Genomic DNA, 22990 nt, shown 5'->3' on the forward strand with positions numbered 1-22990 from the left:
AGGAAAGCTCACCTCCAATAATGTTCTGTGCAGGTCGTAACACTCTCTGCAGAGCTTTGCAGTTGAGGGCAGTGCTGTTCCTACACCAGGCAGGGATGCAGCCAGTCCGGATGTTCTCCACAGTGCATGTGTTAAATGATTTGAGGGTTTTGGGGCTTACACTGAACTTCCTCATCTGTCTGAGGAAGAAAAGACACTGATGAGCCTTCTTCAGCACTGCATCAGTGTGGATGGGCCATGTGTGGTCCCTGGCGATGTGAATTTGAAGCAGCTCAAATAGTTCATCAGCACCACTGATGCATGTAGCTTTTTCTCAACCAGAAGTCCTAGCACAAGAAAACATGTATTTAGGAGGTGGTAAATTAATAAACAATATATAAAATTACTGATAATTGTTGCACTGGACGTACCATTGGTTATCTCTCAGTTCACACGGTTGTGATGTTTACTTTTATGGGCCATAGCATCTGAGTTGTCACAGTAGAGCTGTTTGGAAAAAGGAGTCTTCACAGCAGATAACTGATGGTTTCAGGCTGCAGTGCTGCACTTGGGGGCCACAGAATACTCCCGTCAACAAAGACTCCATCATCTCTGGACTCCAACCTTCTTCTCTGACCACTTCTGTAAGGTCTGACCTTAACATTGAGTGTTTTCAGTGCCAGCTGCCAGCTTCTCTACCTCTACAAGAAGAAAATGAGAACATAATACAAACAGTCAAAACAAATCAGTAATGTGTTGAAAACTCTTTATTACAAATACAACATGCCAATTTCTTAATCAACTGACTTCATCCTCCTTCAAACAATCAGACAAAACAATAAGTCAATATTAACTCCAGAAAAATAGTTTTGGTGAAAACAGGTATCAGAACTCACCATATTCTGTAATTTCCTGCCCAAATTCCAAAGATGATCGCACAGCTGATTTGCTCATTCTAGGAGCGATAAAAAGATGTGAAAATGATGACTGCTAATTCGAATAGTCCTTCGAAAGACCAATATCAAATGCTGTACTACATTTAACTGCATTGCTTGAATACAGACATACCAATGGAAATGTGCATCTTTTTCATTTTTGTTTTTTCTGATGTTCATTCCTCATCCCCAACAGGACTGGTATGCCTGGCTTGCTGCGACTGATTTTCTTTACATTTTTGATCTTACATTTCAGCTGTAAAACAAGAAAATGTCTATTGACCCCACATTTAATTACTATTGTTGTTTAAACTTATACATTAAGACAAGTTATAATTAAGTTAATTAAGTCAAAAGATTCAGGTCAGAGGATTTGATGAATAAATATTGATTACAATTTTCTACAAATCTTGCCTGAGGAGGGCTGATCATGGCAAGAACTTGCTGAGCCTCACTAGTAGCCGTTTCAGTTTCAGCAGCCTCGAGTTCCCTGGCAACTCTAGCAGTCTCCGGAGTTCATCTGTATACATCAAATTGAGTCTGACAAAGACATCATGCAAACTCTTTCTTCCTTAAAACAGAGAAAAAAAAGAAAGTGTAAGTGAGTGAGGGAGTAAAGGACTGAAAGATGAAGAGAAATAGGCAGAGAAAGGAAGTATTTTTGTGTAAGATTAATGGAATGAGAGGAAGGTATTTTGAGTATGAGTTTTGTACAAGTACGATTTTACAATATCATATGAATTTGCTGACTTGGTAAATTGTAAGAATTATTACTAGCTGATAGGGCCTTGTGGTATGTAAAACAAAGTTTAAGAAACATCAAATGCTGTGTGAAATATAACTGCAGAAAGACCAACACAGACATACCATTGGAAATGTTTTCCTTTGCAGCTTTTTTTGTCCTGTCCGTAAACACACAAGATGGCCAAATCCATCCCTCTCCTTCCTTTGGTCTTCATTTTCAGCTGAAACAGAGAAATACATACATGTTGAGACAGTGTGTTAAAAATGATCTGTGACCGAAATATCTGAGAGGAAGGACGTTAAGGAAAATAGTTAGCAATACAAGAAATTACTGTGTTCAATACCTGTGAAGTGTTGAACCTTTGAAGGACTTGTTCAGCCTCCCTGGCAGCTTCATCAAGATCAGCATTGGGAGATTTGAGTGCAAGTTCCCTGTTAATGCAAGCAGCTTCCTGACAAATGGTCAAAATTTAATTCTGAGTTTTAAAAATATGCCATGATGAAGGAGAAAGAAAGAGAGCAAAAATATGTGTAAATGAATTACGGATTACAGGTCAGAAAAATAGGCAAGGAAAAGCTGAGAGAAGTGAGAATATTCTTAACCTGTCTGAATGCATGTACAGGTTTTTTTTTTATACATTGTCTTAATATTATTGTTACTTCTGGTGTATTAAAAAATAATGTATTTATTTATTCTTATTTTTATTGTATTATATAATCATAATTTTGTTTATTGCTCATTTAAAGGCAATACTGTACAAGTCATGCCAATTAAGCTAATTTGAAGTTGAATTAGAGAGAGAGATAAACGGACAGTAAGTAGGCTTTTGAGAGATGGCTTCTTAAAAGAGCTGTTGAATTAAAGGTTGTGGGAGATGGAGATGGAGTATGTCATCTGAAGTAACTGCAAAACAGAAAAAAAAATACTGAATTACAACTACAATACAAAAAGATATTGTAAGCATGGCAAGAGTTGTGGTTACTGTGGTTTAACTACAAATACCACATTAAAACTGCAGTTACTGTGGTAAAACCATGGTAAGTGTTGTGTTTACTGTGTTTTAACTACAAATACCACATTAAAAAACCGCAGTTACTGTGGTAAAACCATGGTAAGAGTTGCAGTTACTGTGTTTTAACTACAAATACCACATTAAAACCGCAGTTACTGTGGTAAAACCATGCTAAGTGTTGTGTTTACTGTGTTTTAACTACAAATACCACATTAAAACCGCAGTTACTGTGGTAAAACCATGGTAAGTGTTGCGGTTACTGCGTTTTAACTACAAATACCACATTAAAACCGCAGTTACTGTGGTAAAAGTGTTGCGGTTACTGCATCTTAACTGCAAATACCATATTAAAACTGCAGTTACTGAGGTAAAACCATGGTAAGTGTTGTGGTTACTGCGTTTTACCTATAAATACCACATTAAAACTGCACTGTGGTAAAACCATGGTAAGTGTTGCGGTTACTGTGTTTTAACTACAAATACCACATTAAAACTGCAGTTACTGTGGTAAAAGTGTTGCGGTTACTGCATTTTAACTGCAAATACCATATTAAAACTGCAGTTACTGAGGTAAAACCATGGTAAGTGTTGTGGTTACTGCATTTTACCTATAAATACCACATTAAAACTGCACTGTGGTAAAACCATGGTAAGTGTTGTAGTTACTGTGTTTTAACTACAAATACCACATTAAAACTGCAGTTACTGTGGTAAAACCATGGTAAGTGTTGTGGTTACTGTCCTTTCACTACAAATACCAAAACTGCAGTTACTGTGGTAAAACCATGGTAAGTGTTGCGGTTACTGTCCTTTCACTACAAATACCACATTAAAACTGCACTGTGGTAAAACCATGGTAAGTGTTGCGGTTACTGTCCTTTCACTACAAATACCACATTAAAACTGCAGTTACTGTGGTAAAACCATGGTAAGTGTTGCGGTTACTGTCCTTTCACTACAAATACCAGAGTAAATCTCAAGTTACGGTGTGAGAAGCATGGTACATACATACATGTTCTTTTACTGTGTGTTTACTAACGTACATATGACATGGTGAAGCGACAGCTACTATGGTAAAAGCATGGTAAATGTGTGGACTTTTTACATGATCCCTTTCCCAACATAGGCGAATTTCAAATGAACATCACAATGAAAACTAACTTAATAATGCTAGCATGAATGATTTGAACGTAACACAGCTTGAAATAATGGGACAAATAGCGTCCCGTATTGATTTGAAACACAAAACACGATTTCATTCATAAACATGGGACAATCGACCACTTTACAGGACGGGTGGAAACCTTACCCTTACCTGTCTCGAAGTCATCTAAAATCTCTATATTTTTTTATAGCAATAGACCACTTCGAATAGCTGGGAGATCTTAAACGTAAACAAGTACATAAAAAAAAAAAACGGAAAAAAAACGGAGGCGGAAGTTTCCGTAGATCTTCTCCTGCTTCTGCCGATAGGGGCGCTAATATAGGAAACGCTCATATGCGTCGTATTTGATGGTAGTGACAAACGACCTATATGATCGTATAAGTTGGAGGACTTGTTGAACAGTCGGGATCATTAATATGCATGACCCTGATATTTGCATATGCCAGCCCATGTTCAATGCATTAGACAAGGGAAGCCAGTATTAATGTCTGGATCTGTGCACAGCTGAATCATCAGACTAGGTAAGCAAGCAAGAACAATAGCGAAAAATGGCAGATGGAGCGATAATAACTGTCATGATCCATGATTACATGATATTTTTAGTGATATTTGTAAATTGTCTTTCTAAATGTTTCGTTAGCATGTTGCTAATGTACTGTTAAATGTGGTTAAATTTACCATTGTTTCTTACTGTATTCACGGAGACAAGAGCCGTCGCAATTTTCATTTTTAAACACTTGCAGTCTAGCCTGACTTCGTCATACTCATATTCTAGGCAGAATGTAAGTCTGATACTGCTCCATTGCACTTGAATTATGGGGCGTGTCTTAACCGAACCAGTAAAAAAAACAAACTCTGCACTCAGTTGGATAGACCTACAACCAATCAGAGCAACGCAGTAAGTGACGTATGTTGAACTTGTACTTAAACTTTTGCCGAATCCCGTTGGAAGGACGCCAAACACATCTTTCCCATCAACAAATGCCTTGATTGCGGTTCTTTGTTCGTCTTTTAAAATGAATGCGCTGTCGATTTCTTTTATTACAGACGTGATAGCGGAATCTACACATCTTACTTCTCCAGCTGCAGTCATCGTTGGTGAAAAACAATTCAACCCAAGCGCTCTTTGATGACGTGGGTGGTTACGTAACCGCAGATAGCCTGTCCATCATCGATTAAAGCCCGCCCTGGCAATTTCATTGGCTCTGCCTTCTGGGAGCCGAGCATAATTACTCCACAATGGATCGAGTCCAGACCGAACTTCCCGTCCAAAAAATGTTGTGGGCGGGGTTCGGGCTGGCACCCAGGCTTCTTGCAGTCTGTATAATGCATAAACACATCTTCATTCTTTATCTCTCCAACAGTGTGTAATGTTAGCTTTAGCCACGGAGCACCATCAAACTCATTCAGAATCAAATGTAAACATCCAAATAAATACAATACTCACATGATCCGAAACGCCAGATTTAAAGGGGCCACAGCCTGAATCGTTGCATAGTTAATGATGCCTCAAAATAGGCAGTTAAAAAAATTAATTTTAAAAAATCTATGCGGTATTTTGAGCTGAAACTTCACAGACACATTTTGGGGACACCTTAGACTTATATTACATCTTGTGAAAGAACGTTCTAGGGCACCTTTAAGAAAGTCATCTAGTATACCAGAATTTTCATTTTTGGTTACTTATTCCTTTCTTGTTGGTTTCCTATGTCAGAAAAAGTATGATGTGGTTTATTTATAGCAATCAAAGTAGGGTGAAAGGAAAACAACTTTCTTCATTTTATCAGGATGCCTGAAATATACTATAGTCTTGATTTTTTCATATTTTTACTGACCTTCTTTAACACACTTTCAGAGCACATGTGTCTTTCTGTTTTTCTCCCACTTTAGTATAAAAGTTTGTAAGCACATTTTGTACAGGCTGCACAGTTCCTGTATGTCAGCTCTGATTAATTTCTCCTTGATTCACAGGTAAATGCTCCCAGGCTTTAGATTGCAAAGAGATGCAGAACGAAGCATTAGTACAAAAGTGGGTCATACATGCTGTCTAGGGAGAATTTTACTCAGTCCTGTAGATTTCTAGCAAGCTCTGGCTGCACCCAATGGAAGTCTATTTAAAAAGACCTGAAGAAACAGGTAAGACTCCTTAGCCAATAACGTTACCTCATTATCAGCAAATAAACCTATACAGCTGACATCCCCACTGTTTTAGGTCCATGTTGATTTAGTTAATGGTGCTTGCTAAGCCAGGTATTAATATTATTATTCATACTCAGGTTTATGGATTTAAACAAACCCCAAACACTAAGCATGGAACATCCTTGTGTACCTCCACACCATTTGTGATACAGACTAAGGGTGTGCATCAAAGCCAATATCTGTATCTGTGCAATCACAAATTTATCTGTATTGAGATAGAATTTGATGTGGGCTGGGCTTAAACATGAAGTTTGTCAAAACCACATGAAAAACCAATTTTTAAATGCAAAATTTCCCCCTCACAGTTTCCATTTAACAGATAAGCCTTGTATAATTCATAAAAAAATATATATAATTTTTAAAATTAATTTTATTTTAATTTTGTACTATATATTACTTTTTTGTATAATTAAAAAAACTGTTTTAACTATTTAATTATTTTTATAATAATAAAAAAAAATATCTTGCATATAGGAAACTTATCTTGTATAATTCATTTACACTGTCTTTTTTATTTATTTAAAATAAAGCTAATGCAAGTCAAATAATGTTGCATGCGAGTGGTGGGGATTTTTTAACTAACGCACTCAGCCTGCTTGATACACATATATCTTGCTCAAAGATTTAAAACAGTAACACAGACATTTCAAAAAGTTAAAAAAGAAGAAGAAAAAAACAAAACTATCAGAAAACATGTATGATGTATGAAGTCACTTTTGGTTCCAGTTTCTGTTCCTTGGACTCTTAGTTTATATGTTCTTGTTTTCCTTTGTTTAGTTCCTGTTTCCTTTGTTCCCATTGCTAGTTTGTTTCCATGATTTCTCATCATATGTTTAGGTCCTCAGTATCTTGTGTATTTATTGCCATCAGTTCCCTCAGTTCAGGGTCCAGTATTGTCTTTATGTTCGCATGTAAAAGAGTTGTTGTTGTTGACATTGTTGTCTTTGTAAACAAAATTTAAGCTTCAGTTAACTCTACATCTCCATTTCTCTTGCCTGACCCCACAGTGACAGAATACTGGACCAAAAAATGGATCTAGCAGCCCGTCTCCTCCTCACCCAGGATGATCGCTCCCTTGAGGACCACACTACTGAGGTTTTGGACTTCACTCATCAGACACACTAACCAGACTGTTTAATTGTTATTATTATTATTATTATTATACTGGACTGAATGAATATTTAAAATTATTCAGTTTTCAGTTGTTTCAGTTTCTCAACAGAGAATTATTAATTTTGTCGATCTGGTGCTCTTTATGAGTGGTTTGACTGCCACTCACCTGCGATGGACCCAGATCCTGAGCCCTCTGGCAGTGGGGATGTTCATCCCGAAGCTAAAGCCTGCAGCCTTATTCATCCCAGAACCCAAGCCTGTTGCCATGTCTTTCCCATCCCGGCATGACTTCCCACCCCTGAGCTCTGTTTTTCTCCACAGGTCCAGCCTGTATTATTGGACTCACTGGTTCCCACCAGTTGACACTTCCTCCTCCACTGAGCCAGCCTCTAAGCTCCTTCATCTCCACTGATTCCACCCAACCTTCTAGCACTTTTGTCTCTGTCGGTTCCACCAGGCTCCCTGACTCCGCCTCCACCTCTGGCTCTGTCTGATTCCCTGATTTCACCCAATTTTCTGGCTGCACCTCCTTGTCTGATCGGTTGACTCTCCACAGTCCTCAACCATGGTCAAAGGATTCTGCCATGGCCTCCTCCAAACCTGTGGACTCTTCCTCCACTGACACTTCTGTGGTCCCTTCCTCCCTCAGTATAAAGTAATGCTGTTCTTAACATGTTTGGATTTCTAAGATGTGCACAAGAAAAGGAAACAACATGGGATTCCCAGCTAACAGGGAATGTTCCCCTAACTTTCACTAACGTTTTATGGAATGGAATGTTCCTCTAACGTTCACATAAACCAAGAAAAAACATTTTTAATACGTAAAAAAAAAAAGATAATTTGAATGATCCGAAAATATTCCAACATAACATTTTCATAACATTTCCAAAATGATAGAATGGAATGTTCCTCTAACGTTCACATCAACCAATTTTTTGATACATTCAAAAACTGGATGCTTTCAACGTTTAAAAAACATTCAGAAATAACATTTTCATAACTTAATGGGAATGTTAGCAAAACATATTTTTGTTAGCTGGGTTTGAACTTCACATCACATTGTGTGCATTTTAATGAAGTTTAGTCATATTTAGTCATATTAGCCACACAGATTCACCATTGCTCTGTAATTTTGATTGTTGCTTAAAATATCACATTACCCTTGTGCTTAACTAATGTTCTGACAAATATTTTTCTTATTATTTGCTAGAATTCATTATTTATTTTGAAGTCATCGTTCGTGCCTTTTCGAATAAGGTTGTCACGGATTTGCACAGAGACAAAAAGGTAAGATCCAAGTGCAGCTTTAATGGAGTAATCCAAGATCGTAGTCAGACAGGCAAGGGTCAAAATCAAGATAACAGTCCATATAAAACAAAGAAAATTCTGTCTGATTCCCTGATTTCACCCAATTTTCTTGCTGCACCTCCTTGTCTGATCGGTTGACTCTCCACAGTCCTCAACCATGGTCAAAGGATTCTGCCATGGCCTCCTCCAAACCTGTGGACTCTTCTTCCACTGACACTTCTGTGGTCCCTTCCTCCCTCAGTATAAAGTAATGCTGTTCTTAACATGTTTGGATTTCTAAGATGTGCACAAGAAAAGGAAACAACATGGGATTCCCAGCTAACAGGGAATGTTCCCTTAACTTTCACTAACGTTTTATGGAATGGAATGTTCCTCTAACGTTCACATAAACCAAGAAAAAACATTTTTAATATGTAAAAAAAATTATAATTTGAATGTTCTGAAAATATTCAAAATAACATTTTCATAACATTTCCAAAATGATAGAATGGAATGTTCCTCTAACGTTCACATCAACCAATTTTTGATACATTCAAAAACTGGATGCTTTCAACGTTTAAAAAACATTCAGAAATAACATTTTCATAACTTAATGGGAATGTTAGCAAAACATATTTTTGTTAGCTGGGTTTGAACTTCACATCACATCGTGTGCATTTTAATGAAGTTTAGTCATATTTAGTCATATTAGCCACACAGATTCACCATTGCTCTGTAATTTTGATTGTTGCTTAAAATATCACATTACCCTTGTGCTTAACTAACGTTCTAACAAATATTTTTCTTATTATTTGCTAGAATTCATTATTTATTTTGAAGTCATCGTTCGTGCCTTTTCGAATAAGGTTTTGTCACGGATTGGCACAGAGACAAAAAGGTAAGATCCAAGTGCAGCTTTAATGGAGTAATCCAAGATCGTAGTCAGACAGGCAAGGGTCAAAATCCAGATAACAGTCCATATAAAACAAAGAAAACCAAAACAGAAGCCAGTGACATAAACGGAAGCCAGTGACATGAAATTAAACCACGATAACAAAAGCAGAAACAAACCAAGTATAAATAGACAGACACTGATGAGCAAACACAAAACAGCTGGGTGCAATGAAACAGGATAATGAGTCCGGGAAGTGTGTTATAGGAAATGCAGTCCAAGGGATGAAAACAAGAGTCCGGATAGGAGTGCCCTCTAGTGGCACTCTCACATCATGACAGTAACCCAATCCCCCCCAACCCCCCCCCCCTATAAAGGAGCAGCTACCATGCGCTCCACCAGACAAAACAAAAAACAAAACTCTCAGGTTGCCAGTACTACTCATGTTTTCTTTCAAAATGTAAACATCTAGATTCATATTAAAGTTTTTTATAATTAAAAATATTTAATAACTTCACTGTAATACACTGTACTGGCACCAAATCAAGTTCACACATCACTGGTGTCCTGATAGTTATACTACAACACTTATTTTGGATAAATGTCTTTTTGCATAATTTTTATGATTTTTTATTATGGAACATTTTTAATAACTTCACTGTAATACACTGTACTGTCACCAAATTCAGTTCACACATCACTGCTATCCTGATAGTTATACTACAACACTTATTTTGGAAAAAAGGTCTTTGTATCATTTTTATGATTTTTTATTATGAAAAATGTTTGATAACTTGACTATTATGAAAAATATATTGAGTAACTTCACTGTAATACACTGTACTGTCACCAAATTCAGTTCACACATCACTGATGTCCTGATAGTTATACTACAACACTTAATTTGGGGAAAAAAGTATGTTTGTATAATTTATGATTTTTTTTTTTATTATGAAAAATATTTAATAACTTCACTGTAATACACTGTACGGTCACCAAATTCAGTTCAAAACATCACAGTGGGCAAAATTCATTGATCTCTATGCGCGGACGGCTGAGAGACAGATCCGAAGGGACCATCTGCAAAGTGCAAAACCTGAAAAGCGTTACTACAAAAACAGTCAATAACTTCAGTGTTACACACTGAAGTATCACCAAATTTATTTCACATGACACCACTGTTTACCTACTGGAAAATATATATATATATATTTTTTTTAAATAATGTTTTCAGATGTTTTTTATAATTAGAAATATTTAATAACTTCACTGTAATACACTGTACTGGCACCAAATCAAGTTCACACATCACTGATGTCCTTATAGTTATACTACAACACTTATTTTGGATAAATGTCTTTTTGCATAATTTTTATGATTTTTTATTATGGAACATTTTTAATAACTTGACTATTATGAAAAATATATAGAGTAACTTCACTGTAATACACTGTACTGTCACCAAATTCAGTTTACACATATCCTGATAGTTATACTACAACACTTACACTTAAAAAGTCTTTGTATAATTAGATTTTTATTGTGAAAAATGTTTAATAACTTCACTGTAATACACTGTACTGTCACCAGATTCAGTTCACACATCACTGCTGTCCTGATAGACACTTATTTTGGAAAAATGTATTTTTGTATAATTTTTATTATTTTTTATTATGATTTTTTTTAATAACTTCACTGTAATACTGTATTGTATATTTTTTATGATTTGTTATTATGAAAAACATTTAATTACTCGACTATTATGAAATATATATTCAATAACTTCACTGTAAGAGCCAGATGAAGAAATAGGGGTGGAGAGATGGCACGCAGCAGATGGCTTGCAAGTCCATGGCGAAGGAGTGGTGGAGCCAGAGGGTCGAGGGAGCCCGGTGGAGCCGAATGGGCCGATGGTCCCAGGTGGAGCCAAGGTGGAGCAGTCTGGACAACGGGCCGAGGTAGAGTGACTGGCTCAGTGGTGGGAGGCGGAGTCAAGAGATCCAAACATCCAGACGGCGCTGTATAACAGCTGGCCCAAGGTAGATCCTCACCACAAAGGGCTTGTGGAGGAGGGACAGAGAGGCTGATGAGAGACAGCACGACTGGCAGAGGATTGAAGAGGAGGCAGGAGAGAGAGGCTGGGAGGGCACACTGGAAGCACTAAAGAGAGGTAGCTGGGCAGAACTAACATAGAAACAGGAGAACTTTTGCTAGACGGAACCAGCGGAGACAGAGGAGAAATTTTTCTGGACAGAACCAGTGGAGACACAGGAGAAATATAGTAGAGTGGGATCAGCAGGGGCAGAGAATCGTCCTCTTCAAAACTGTCCTCTTTAAAAAAATAAATAGTCCACACCCTCTCTGGTGGGAGTGTTGGCGGGGCTCCACCCCATACCCTTGAACTCTACAAGGACTCCCACGATGGCGCACGGTGTAGCTGGCTCACTCACCTGGTCAGATGGTTGTTGAGGCTCCGGATCTGTGGCGATGAAAAGCTCAGTACCTTTCGTCAGATCCAGGCTCGTTCCTCGCGGCAGGCTGAATACCTCCATCTGTGGTGGGCTCTGGCACATTGTCCGTGTAGTTGGTTGATGGCAGGCTGGACTCTGGATTAGGAGCAGGGCTGGTGAGTTCCTCCTCGGCGAGGCAGATGGTAAATGGCGAATTACAGCTCACCAGCACCCACTCCACATACTTGGCGAAATTGCCACGAGGACCCACACAAGGTAGGCATGCCATTGTTTCCGTGCTGAGGCTTGTGTGGAAAAAGACACTCAGTGATTCATCCGGGAAGTTGGTAAGGCACACCAGATCTAGAAATCCGTGGGTGTGGGTCTCAAGGGATTGCTGCTCCTGGTTGAGGCATAACAGCTGGACAACGGGTAAGTCCAAGGTAATTAACAGGACACAGGTGAAGGAAATGACTAATTAGACAGCTCAGGAAAACTAGGTCAGACGATGGGGCAAACTAACCAGAAAACATAATCCACGTTACATATTAAGGATGTTTAGATATTTTATTGGAAAGACAAGACAAAAGTATATACAGTTTTTTGCAGTGTTCCCAATACAACTTGAGCCATATAAAGCTCAGTCAAACCAAAATGCAAAAGTGGCAAATGGAAACTGAAAATGGATCTGTCTCTTGGATTTTACACATTCTCTTATTGTGACAGGGAAGTATCGAGAGTGCTGTTCAGTTTCTGTACTCGACATGAAGTGCTTTTAATAATAATTTATGTTATGTGTACCCTGAAGGATCTGCATGGTGACCCCTTCACTCCTTTTTGGCTAACTTTACCTTATTCTACCTCACCTTATGTAGCTAATTTTAGAGTAAAGTGACAAATACAGACACTTTTCTACACTCTTTGGACTCACGTGTTGCACTGATATCTGTCTCTCGTTAGCAATCGTGCCCGCGATTCTCGGCCATACCCTGCATTATACCACAGTCATGTTAAAAAAAAAAAACACTCATCCATAAACATGATTTCGCCATAAACATTATTAGATACATCGGAATGACGACAAGTTCCATCAACCCACGGTCCTTCACTGCATCATCAATCGATGCCTTTGTTATTGTTTTGAAGAGTTTAATGACCCCTAGTGGCGAAAAAAAACATACCGTGCCTTTAGTGTATATAACTTATTTTTTTTTATGTAAGAGTGGCCATGGCCATTTGTAACTTGAATGTGCAAGGCTCTGGTGTTATTAGTTTCAGTTTTGTTTAACTGTAAAAAAAAACAGGTTCTTATGCTGCTTTATATAGCAAACCGGTAATTGTTTTACTATTGTTTTAATTTATTATCATAATCATGAACACACTGGTTGTATTTTAACCTGTTTGTAACTGTTTGTAATTTTACAGTTTACTGCACTTTATTATTTTTATTTATTTAACTATAGCAGCTAATGAATCAGAAGTCTTGCACATTCAAAGAAAATAGTCTAAATGAGGCGGATAGCATGAATATTTATTTATTTTTTTTTTTTAGATGTCAGCGATTGATAGCTGACTCAACCAAGAAGTGTTTACTGCACTTTTTTCCCATTACATTTACTTTCAATCCTGTATTTACTGTACCCATCAGAACATTGGCATTAAACTCCGCAGTCTATATCCTGTGCAGAATACTAAGCATGGATTTCTGAATGTTGGATCACACCTTGCACCACAGTCCAAGAAGTGAGCCTTTGATGCCTTGTCTTTGCTTTTACATCCATATCTATTGGTATTCAAGTGGTGTCTGCTTCTCCGGTATGATCTAGTTTAAACACACGTCGGAGAGTCTGCCAAGAGCTAACAGCACAGCCCTTGCACTTAATAAATCTAAAGGACAGATGAGGAGGAGAACTATACACATAGTAAAACAGCTGAAACACTCTCTCCCTGAGCCAGGGGTGGAGCTTTGGTGTTTCGCTCTCATTCTGGATCAGAGCTGTCAGATGTCTGCTTGGTGTGGGTCTGGTAAAGTGAAGTCCCATAAGAAAAGAGAAAAGACTTTTGTCCTTATGGAAGAAATGTTATTGGGTCAAAGCTAACATCCTTAAAAGAGATTAAAGAGACTAAAGATATCCAAGAAAACTGATAATGGAATAAAAGACATTGGCTTGACTGTTGAAACAATAATTTGATGTGGGATCTTTTTTTTTTTTTTTTTTTTTTTTTTTAAAGCCAGTAGCCTTTAATTTGTCTCAGGTGCAAACCATGGTTATCTACTATTTCATTTACAATAGAGAATATTATTTGGGGGAATCTGATAATCATATGGAATGTTTGAGATAGTGGAAACAGATGCAATGTAACTTGTCCACACATGAAACTGCTTTTCAATGTGTTTTTTTTTTAATGTGCAAACTACAGTGAATTTTGGACCAATGAGATTTCACTGTGGGCTGGGCTACCCACCAACAAGCAAGCAATAAAAAAACAGTTGCTTGTTTTGGTTGGTTAGGACAAAAACTTAGAAAAACATGGAAGAAATTACTTTTATCACTTATTTTTTTATTTTTAAAACTTATTTGTTTTATCAAGTTGCAACTGGTTAGGATATATTTAGGGCTTATTTGTTCAAAAATGGAGGTGGGTAGGTTTGTTTTCCCAGAAGATAAAGGCATTTTAAATGTGCATATTTGCTAAAGCTTATTACTTCTTTGAATTCCTTTGTTACTTCCCAGATGTACAGTTCAAATTGAAAAGTTATTTTTTAATGTGGCATTTATATTGTTGGTTTTATTTTGTATTTAACCCTCTTAATTAATCTGTGTATAACATGTATTACAGTTTTTTCCAATTGCTAACACACTAAAATGACATGCACAGCACAATTATTTAAACTGACACACAGAGAGCAAAACTTCTTCTCAAGTCTCCAAAAGTCTAAACACCTTTTCTGTTTTACACACATTTTGCATTTCAAAATAGCACTTTTTAAATTCACTAAATACAGTTCTCTGCATAAGACACAACAATCTGACATAAAGTCACATGTTTGCCATTTCAAAACACTGCCATTCAAAATGACACTACATGAGCTAATTGGCCAATTACATGTGCCACCTGGCCAAACACCTCAGTGGTTAATTGTTAACACTTCAATCAGGATGTAAGCACTATGAAAAGACCACAGGTGAGAACCTTTTTTTTTACAACAACAATGGAAGACATTGCAGAGAGAGGAAGAGGAAGAGGAAGAGGGAGGTTGAGAATAAGAGGGGGAGGAAGAGTGAGAGGTAGGGGTAGAGCAGGTAGAGGAGTTCATGGCCAAAGAAGACAAACACTTTCAAATGAAATCAGAGCAACCTTAGTAGATCATGTCATCAACCATGGGTTGACAATGCGTGAGGCTGGACAGAAAGTGCAGCCAAACTTGAGCCGTTTTACTGTCGCCTCTGTCATCCGGACTTTTAGACTGGAGAACAGGTATGTAACCAAAATTTCATGTAGTACACTTGTAGTATACCCCATGTCATAGTGTATCAGTTGGGTGACACCTGTTTACTTAGTGTATGACATCAGCCATTCATGAACTGTACAAGTTTGCTGTACAATGTACTCTACTGTGGGGGAAAATATTTAGGCTGCATTGTCCAAGCCCTATATATATTTTTATTTTATTTTTTCTAAAGGACTGAGAGACGACACCATGGTGGAGGAAGGGACCAAATGTTCACCGGGGTACAGGAAGCTGCCATTGTAAACTTGGTTTTGGAAAATAATGAAATCAGATTACGAGAAATTCAAAGCCACATCATCCAAGACAAAACCTTATTCAACAACATTCAACGAGTTAGTCTGTCCACATTGGCTCGCATTCTCAAGCGAAACCAAATCAGAATGAAACAACATTATAAGGTGCCGTTTGAGAGAAACTCTCAAAGAAACAAAGAGTTCAGACGAGCATATGTGGATGTAAGTACTATATTGACTGCAGTACACTACACACAACATTGTTTCCCAGTGTACTGGATAACACCATATTGAGTGATTTTTGTTCTTTGTTTTCAGGGAGTACTGGAAATGGATGCTCATGCAATCCCACATGAGTTCATCTTTATAGATGAGGCTGGGTTCAACCTAGCAAAGACCAGAAGAAGAGGGAGAAACCTCATTGGCCACAGAGCCATTATAGATGTTCCTGGCCAACGTGGTGGGAACATCACAATGTGCGCTGCCATCTCCAATATGCATGGTGTCCTCCACCGTCATGCCAAACTTGGACCATACAACACAGCCCATATTCTCACATTTCTGGACAGACTTCACAACATTCTCATACCACCAGAGCGTATGAATGATGCAGACCATCAAAGAAACCGGTACGTTGTAGTATGGGACAACGTGAGCTTTCATCGTGCAGCCCCAGTCCAAAACTGGTTTGCTGACCACCCAACATTTCTCGTGCAATACCTCCCACCATACTCACCATTTCTGAACCCCATAGAAGAATTCTTTTCGGCATGGCGGTGGAAGGTATACGACCGGCAGCCCTTTGTGCGCATGCCTCTTGTGCAGGCCATGGAAGAGGCATGTGATGAGATTGATGTGGGTGCAATTCAGGGATGGATAAGGCACTCAAGGCGCTTCTTCCCTCGATGTCTGGCAAGGGAAGATATTGCCTGTGATGTTGACGAGGCGTTGTGGCCAGACCCGGCTGTGCGGCAAGATGCTGCCTAATTATTTTTCTTGCCTTTTTTTTTTTTGTTTTTTTTTTACTGTAATATATTTTTTTTCAGAAATTCTTTTTCAGTTTACTTTTTTTGTAAGAATATTTTTGTTCAGTCCCATGTAAATATATCTGCTGTGCTTATGTTGTACTGACTTGTTTACTGTAGTGAAGGAAAAAAAATAAAAATGTTGCAACAGCATGTGTGTGTATCTGCAAATATTTCTGTGCATGTGAACAATCTGATAAATATTTTAGTATTATGGCAAAGCATACTAAAGATGGGGGTGCTTTTCATTATGCCCAACAGTGTGTAGGTGGTTAGGCAAAAATCTGGTAATATGAATGAAGTGTGTGCCATTTCATGCAAAAGTTTGATTTTGATAATGCTCTGTGTAGTTTCGGTTGCAGTGCTTCATTTTGCAGGATATATGAGGTATTTTGCAGTTTGGGTGTGTGGTTTTGTGAATTGTGTTAAGTGTTTTGATAAAACCAGACTAGTTTGAAAAATTGTGTGTTAGCAATTGGAAAAAACTGTAACAGTGTTCTTAGGTGTAGGAAGGAAGGGGACAGGGTCGGCGTTCAACTGCTGACTGAGCTTTTATTTCAATAAATTCAAACGTCCAACAAAAACCGTGCAACGCACAACAGTAAAACAAAATAATCCACAAAGGGCTTCACTCCAGTCTCGGCATATACAATCCACAATGGGCTTCACTGTCCGGGGCTCGACATTAACGCTTAATTTCTTGAAGGGCCAAGAGAAAGAGAGCTTTACTTGTCCTGATTAAAACAACAATAACAAAAATAAATATAGCTGCAAGCAGCAATTCGGGGCCAAGCCCCAGTAGGGGCAGTAGCGCAATACGGAGCAGGAAGAGCAAAAACAGCAGAAATTGAATGTACATGCAAAACATCTGGTTCAGAAGGACAGGTGGAAATGAAATGAAAATCAATAGAAGTTCAGAGAACGAACACGGAATGAACTAAAATACTTGTATCTCATTGAAGAGGAATAAAGATTAGCACAATCCTTATTTGGATAAAAAAGGTATCAAAATGACTCATTACACACAATTGTATAAAGGAACCCCACACAAGATTCGAATCCACGACCTCCGGGTCCAAGGTCCATTTCTCATCTCATTGCACTACTGTGCAAGTGAATGTTTCCACACCTGCCGAAGTTTATTAGTTCATGTGAAAATGAACTCAAAATGAAGAATTCTTATAAAGCTGCACTTTAGATCATTCTGCAGCTCATCATGCTGTAGTGCAATACAGAGCAGGAAGAGGAAAAACAGCAGAAAATGAACAAACATGAAACAGCTGGTTCAGAATTACGGGCAAGAATGAACTCAGAATGTACATAAGCTTAGATGAAAATGAACACAGCATGAAACAAAAAGCATTTATTTCTAATCCAAGAGGCAGTAAAGGAATCAAAACACACTATTTTATAAAACCTCTCCACCTGGGATTCAAACCCACTAACTTCGGATACAGGGCTCTTCAGATAACTGGCTTTACACATTGAGCTACTTGAGGATGCACATTCAACAGACTGTGGAAGAAACCTTTTAGTCTAACAAAGAATTCACAAAAAAGCATTACTTAGCATGCTATCCATATTAGCATGCTAAGCTAACTTAATGCTAATGAAGCTCATGGTTAACTTGATAACTGAAGAGCCACATTAAAGAGAATGACAACTGGTTAGCATGCTAAGCAATTAGCATGCTAAGCTAACTAGCATAAGACAACAAACACAAGCAAGGTCACATTCAGAGATGAATATCTTGGGAATGGTAGCGAATATCAAAAATTCATTCAGTCATTTCTGTGCGGCTCGGTCCAAAGATCACCTGAGCTGATTTTGGACAAAATTGGACAAAAATTGTAGGAGGAGTAGCGAAAAAACTGTTTTCCATTTATTTCAATATGGCGGACAGGTACATTTAAGGAAAATGACAAATGACACATCGTCGGAATCGGCATAAGCCAGGGAATAAAATGACATAAAGCATACACATTTTAGAAAGTGTTTTCAAAAGTTTTGCAAAGTGGTTTTGCAATAATCATTACATCTGTGGAACAGTAGGTGGCGCTGTGTTGAAACTTCTCAGGTACCTTCAGGACCTTCTAAAGGTCATACATACCAATTTGTGTGAAGATATGTCAAATTGTTTAAAAGTTATTGCAATTTATGACAAAATTCAAAATGGCGGACACGTGGTTCATCCGATGTTGACGAATTCGATATCCTCGGATTCGGCATGGCACAGGGAATCCATAGACACCAAGATCTCGATTTTCTAATAAAGTGTTCAAAAGTTATTGGCCAAAATAGCCATTTTTCAGATCTCATGACCTGTAGGTGGCGCTGTTCCCAAATTTGGCATGGAACCTCAGATCATGGTCTTGATCAAGTGTACCAATTTTAGTTTTGATTGCTCAAAGTTTGGCCGAGATACAGCCTCTATAGCAATTTTGGGTCAACCTCGTTAACTTCGTGACATCATAACTTTTGAACAAAGATGAATAAAAAAATCTGTTCAGTCATTTCTGTGCGGCTCAGACCAAAGATCACCTGATCAAAGTTTGGACAAAATTGGACAAATTTTGAAGGAGGAGTAGCGAAAAAACGGAATACTGTACTTTTCAAAATGGCCGCTACTGTAATGGGCGGAGACTTAATGTAAGAATTTTAATAGAATCAGCATGAAGAGACAAATCAGATGTACTAAATTGTATTTTTCTAGAGCAAATGGTTCAAAAGTTATAAACTTTAGAATGTTGAATTTTTGAACTGGTGGTGGCGCTATAGAGTTGGTCCTAGAGACTCCAAAATTGGTCAGATTTCTAGACATGACCATCACTACAAGTGTGCCAAATTTCATCATTTTCTCATGTTCCGTTGATAGGGCTGCCATAGACTCCCATTCGGGAGGAAGAATAATAATAATAAAAGGGAAAACGTACAATTACAATAGGGGCTACAGCCCCTTCGGGGCTTGGCCCCTAATAAAAGGGAAAACGTACAATTACAATAGGGGCTACAGCCCCTTCGGGGCTTGGCCCCTAATTAGGGAATCACCAAAACGCAAGCATGATTCTATTACATTTAGTGTAAGTGGCGATTGATAATGGATAATATAAATATATAATAATAAATATTTTATTAATGAATGATTCAGCGTTTTGAACGAATCGGTTGAGTCAAGAATCAGTAATAGCCTATTCCAAAACACCTGCCTCATTCTTGAATGAATCAGTCGTTTGAATGAATGACTAGGACAGTCACTTGCCACCACCTACTGCCAGTTCAGTTTCATGTTTAAATTTTCCCAACATTTCTTATTTGTATATTCAAAAATATTTAAAGAATATCATAACATTATTTAATGCAGTTGTAATTTTTCAGTGTAAATTATTTGATTCATAACAGTCCTGCTTTATTTTTCTTATTGAATTTATTGATCAAATGTAAAAAAAAAAAAAAAAAAGAAAGAAAGAAAGAAAAGATGAAGCATGTAATAAGATTAGGGGAAAAAATGCCCTTGGGGTAAATATCAATACCCTGTATTTTGTATTGATATGCTCTCCTTTAGGCCTACAGAAAGACTTTGTTATCAGATGTAGCTTTGCACACTGCCAACATCTAGAATGATTTTGATCTGCATTTTAGTGTTCATAGCAGAGGGCTCTGTCGACTTATTTTTAGTTTGTCAGTTGATAAGATTTTGTAGGCTTTGCATACACATGTGCACTCCTCGAAAGCCTGAAACCTGTTAATTGTTGTTGGTGTGGGTGACATAGTATCCAACAAGCAATTGTAAACAAGCTACCAAACACGCTAGGTAACATTATAATTGCTAAAATAGCGGACTCACGGAAAAAAAAATCATGTTATCATCTTGCTTTTTTTTTTATGACTAATTACTCAGCGTCGGCAGCATTAAAGCAAAAATAACCACTTCATCCGATGTTTTTGAATAAAATAGCCTAAACAGACTACTTACTAGAGCTCCTCTCAACTACCGTCTGTCTTCTCTCCCGCCGGCGCCGCCGGATTTCTACACGCACGAGTGTGACGTGCGCGGTGGACCAAACCACTGTGAGGCAAGGGAGAGGTGACTCAAAATGTTTCTAAACTTAAAACGCCTGTTTGCGTTTGTATTGCTTTACTTCTTACACAATTATTTTAAGGATATATCATTTATTTACAATACTTAGAGTGGTTTTTAATTATATTTTTTGGGGGGGACAGCACTCAGATGGGGGGGTCATGTCCCCCCCGTTCCCCCCGCGATTTACGCCCCTGCACCAGCGGCTCAGTCAGCAGTTCCCCTCTCTCTCACCGACTCCTGCTTCTCGCGGCATTTTAACCTGTCTCCGCGCCAATTACTGAAATGAGAAACAGGTGTTCGTGATTTACATTTAACCCGCTCACTCACCAAAAATTTCCCAATGCTCTCTCCCGCTGCAGACCTCGCTGAACCACGCCCCCCTCACCACTTACCCCCACCGCCCGTCTTAGGCCGGGGAGCCGTCCGGCCTGCAGCAATTGTGGTGCTGAATGAGGTTTTTACGGCCCGGTAGGGGAGAAAACACGTCTGCAAATTCTGCTTGTAACTTAGATAAATCAGTGAGCTGTGAGGGCGAGAGGTGATCTCCCCCAGGGGCCAGAGCGAGGGACTGTTTTTTGATATTAACCTCTGGCCCGAGATCATCCTCTCCACTAATAACCGTCGCCAGCATCACTGATTCCGCCTCATTACATTTTTTAACCCTCTGGAGTCTGAGGCTGATTTGGGGCTTGGAGAAGTTTTGACATGCCCTGACATTTGTGCTTTTTTCAGTTGTTCATAAACATATTAATGACAAAAGTGTCATTACACTGTATTCAGCACAAACTAGGCTACAATAATATGTGAGGAACATGTATGTACATGTTTGTGTTTTTGAAGGAATAACATTTATGCGTGGTTATTGAAAAAACAAAAAACTTAAGTTACTGAAATAAGGCCAAAAAAAGTATAGTAAATCTGTGTTTACAAGACTTCTGGGTATTGGAGGTTGTAGACTAGAGTTTCTGCTTCAAAATTATGTAAACATTATGCTGCCTATTCCTTCATATAAAACAATATATTGATTTAGTTTTTGTAAGACACTTTTTGCCAAGAAACACAGTATGCGAGGAGGCGTGAATCACCACTGAAAAGCTGCCATTCTCACCTGAGAAGACAAAAGAATTGGATAGTAATGAGTTGAAATGACTTGCATATTAATGAGGCATTTCAGTCAGGTAGGCTGTGAAAAAAATCTTCTGTGATGTCTCAAGCTCATCATGAGATATTAAACATACAGAAAAATATTATTACAATATAAAGTAATGGTTTTATATTATACTTTAAAATATAATGTATTTCTGTGATGCAAAGAGTCTGAATATAGGCTTTTAGTTTAAAAGCATGCACATTTGGAGAAATATTGGATTCTCATATGTTTATGTCAATTTTCTATACAGAGGAGTTATTTTTATTTAATATTCACTGTCATTACTATGAGCGCTGGTGTTTTCAATTCATCCTTGAAGTCGGAGGGCGCTCTGTGCTTTTTTAGTCCACAAATTCATCTAAAAGAAGAAGAGGCTATTCCATGAATGGAGTTTCCAATTAATACAGCAGCAGGAGGGCGCTAAAGAAACAAAAACTCATCTAAAATTCATCTATAGAAGAAAAGTAAACAGGAACTAACTGCATGTCTTCTAGAGCTCGCTAACCATGACTTTTACATCCAGATAAACACTTTTCAAGACAATAAATACACGATTGAGATGATGAATGCATGTATTGCCTCTGAATTTGCGTCTGAATAGCGCTGGCTCCGTGGGCGTGGCCGCATTAGCGGATAATGAGCTGAATCACGGACTTCTGACATGGCTCTCTTTTCATACAGATTACATAAACACAGAAGGTTTGTTTTCCATTTGACTTACATGATTTAAAACCTGACATCTTAACGTTTTTTTAGACATAAGTGTAATTTTTCTGTGATTAGTATTCACTAAGTTACAGTTAATTTTCTGAGAACTATCAGATTGGAGTTCGTTCAGAGGGAGAGGAGAAATCACGCATCATGTTAGTTTTCTTTATTTTACAAAAAGCACAACATTTAGTTTTTACTCTGAGTGTATACAAATAAAAGAAGATATTCTATAGTTTCAATTGATATATTACTTATGTCTCTATGACAAAAAATGACGGAGTATTTTAAGTCTGTTTTGCTGCAATGTGAAAAAAAACCTGCAAAACGCGCCGGCGCGTTTTCAGACCTCAGAGTGTTAAGGAGATTGAGGTGGTAAATCTGATGTGCTCCCCTCCTATCGGAACGCACAACTTCATAATCGAGCTCACCCACTTGGCGTGTAACCACAAATGGTCCTTGCCACTTTGCAAGTAATCTCGAGCTTGAAGTGGGAAGCAAA

The sequence above is a fragment of the Chanodichthys erythropterus genome, chromosome 4 (genome assembly GCF_024489055.1).
Source record: "Chanodichthys erythropterus isolate Z2021 chromosome 4, ASM2448905v1, whole genome shotgun sequence".
Lineage (NCBI taxonomy): Eukaryota > Metazoa > Chordata > Actinopteri > Cypriniformes > Xenocyprididae > Chanodichthys > Chanodichthys erythropterus.